The sequence below is a fragment of the Diachasma alloeum genome, unplaced genomic scaffold, assembly GCF_001412515.2.
Source record: "Diachasma alloeum isolate Michigan unplaced genomic scaffold, Dall2.0 Dall_scaffold_00373, whole genome shotgun sequence".
NCBI classification, from domain to species: domain Eukaryota; kingdom Metazoa; phylum Arthropoda; class Insecta; order Hymenoptera; family Braconidae; genus Diachasma; species Diachasma alloeum.
The window spans coordinates 250,024-252,864 of NW_021680512.1; positions in this window are offsets into that span (position 1 = coordinate 250,024).

Sequence of the window (2,841 nt, forward strand, 5' to 3'; positions counted from 1 at the left end):
CTTCCTACAGTGGGTAGATACTGGAATCCGGTATATTACTCGGTAGAATTAGAGGGATTTATTTATTCAAACTACCCTAATGGAAAAACATAAGGCAGAGGCGTAACATGCCTAATCAGAATTTTGGATCGGACTTGATCAGTTTCTGATCGAGACCTGAACAGAATTTCCACTCGGGTATGAGTCAATTTGAGAGTGAAATTCGTAAGTGTCCTGGTAGCTCAGATGGTAAGAGCAGCCGACGCGACATTGGGAGGTTCCGGGTTCGATTCCCGGCTAGGAAGTTACTAATTTTTTCTCTCAAAAAATTAAATTTAATTAATGCCTAATGATGGCATAAGGCAGAGGCGTAACATGCCTGATCAGAATTTCGGATCGGACTTGATCAGTTTCTGATCGAGACCTGAATAGAATTTCCATTCGGGTAACTCATAGTTATCCTGAAGGGATAAATATGAGGAATTTACAAAGATGATACAAAATAAGTATTATGCTTGATTTACGTTGACGAGCCAACTCTCGAATCCTCGTGGGTTCAGTTTATATAATAATTAAGCGGGTCATGTTATGACACTGGTCAGCAGTGTTGCACATGAACGCTGAATTAGTAAAATAATGAGTGAAGCAAGTTGAACTCAATTCATTGTTCCACTTTTTCACTTTTGTAAATAAATTATTACTTAATTTATTGACCCTATTCTAAGGCATAACATTCCTCCCCGCCGGGGAAGAAAATTTCTATCATTGGAAATTTTCTCATCTGACACAATTTTCCTTACAATATTTTCACATTTTGCAAAATTATTGAATTCATTATTATCAGTATACTTCTCACTGAATCCTCGAGACATTCGAAAATATTCAACTACATTATTTCCTTCAAAACTAATCATTCATTGAATGTCCCCAAAGTCTAAAGTACATCTTCAAGAAAGTTATGCTTTTCTCAAAATTGCCTAATAATGTGAAAATTTGAATCTTTAAATTAGAAATTAAATTCTGAAATGGAACTTCTCTGAGAAAATCACATTTCTTAAAATCTGATCGAACTTTGAAAAAGCTTCTGATAATATTTTCAATTATCAACTCGTCCGACAAAATTCTGTACAATTGGTGATTTTCGGAAGAAAACCGAGTTCGTCTTCTAAAAATCATTTTCACATGTGTTTTGTGAATAATAATATTGTGCGTTTTTCTGGAGACGGCCGGAATGCGCACGTTATCTGCTCGGTTCTCTTGCGGCGATTCATTCTGCTGATTCAGCAGGTTGAACGCCCCGTCGAATTTCTTATGACGAATTCCACTGGCGTATTTTGTAAACACATCAACTGAAAATTCATCCGTTAAGGATGTTCTACACCCTTTCTGCCAAAATTCACGTTTTTTTAATTTTTCTGGCAAACTTATGATGGAATTAACGTGAAAAAATATAGCGTTTTTGCGTTTTGTCAATATTTGATGACTGACGAAATTTTAAGGTGGTGCGAACATTTTCCTGCGTTTTCTCTAAACTTTTAAAAAGAATCACAAAACTGTAGAAAAAACGCATGAAAATTATCGCACCACTACGCAAATTTGTGAGCCATTAAAGAATGACAAACCACAAAATCGTTGTATTTTTTCACGTCACTTCCATCGATAATTTGCCAGAAAAATGAAAACAACGTCAATTTTGGCTAAAAGGGTGTCGAACATCCTTAAGTGTCCCTTGCAGTAAGAACAACCTTCCTCTCGTTTCCTGTCGTTTAATTCCAGACGGTTTTTCGTAACGCTCTTATGAGTGTTTCTATGGATGACAATTCGTGGACTATCCCGAGGACCATTCCCTGGCCCATTCTCCTCCCTCCTTTTTGAGAAGATCATGTTACCTAGCATATTTCTCGAATTGGAACAGAGAAAAAAATTTTAGAGTTCTATACCTCAAAGTGAAATGGTCAACTTCTTTACGAGTTGGGTTGAAACTAATAATTGACGTCACACCGCCACTTACGTTCGGTGTGTGCTATCGAACGTAATGGTGCAAACCGAAGGCCTGTGCTGGAGATTGAGGCCCAGAATTTACTTCCTCCTGTGCCATCTCCGATGCCGGAGCCCTCTCTGCCTCGATCCGCGATCTTGTCCTACCCCATGTGTATGGGCGAAGGGTCCATCGGATGGTGCCCGAGGGGATCTCGTTCGTGTGGACTGCATCCGTATGTCAGGCATGCGGAAGATGCTTTCATTCTCGATTTTTTGGTGAGCTCGATTTCCGTTATTAGTTTCTTTTTCAAGTCAGAGCTATTTCTTGGGTCATGAAATGGGGTCATGAATAGCTGAAACAACCGTTTTCTTCGACCGCGGTTCAGTTCTTCCTAACTTTATGGATTGTCTGCTCCTAGGCTCGACGTTTCCCTTATCAGCCTGGGTACACAAACCTTGGGTACAAGACCCAAGTCCAGAAATGGCGTTGAAATGCTCAACACCGGAACTCCAGGCTGTGGGACAGAAACGTTTCTGGGGACGAAATTGGGGATATCTTCAATCTTCGAGGTCTGTTTGGTCTTAACCCTTCGCCCCAGCCATGTCACCTGCCGATGTTCGTGCAGTCGTATGACATGAAGGTCGAGCATTTCGACGAGAACGAAAACTGTCTTCTGTGTGGCAGGAAAACTTGGGCCACTCCGGGCTTTTTCTTCGTCGATCATGGCTGGCATTTTTACTATGGTTCCCGGAAACTGGGTCCCCTCGTAGACGAGTGTATCTTTATCCCGTTTTACTAGTGCGTTTGTTTGTAAAACATCAAAGTTTATTTTTATTGGTAAAAATAAACTGAGTACACTAGATTGAGTGTTTTTGTTAACG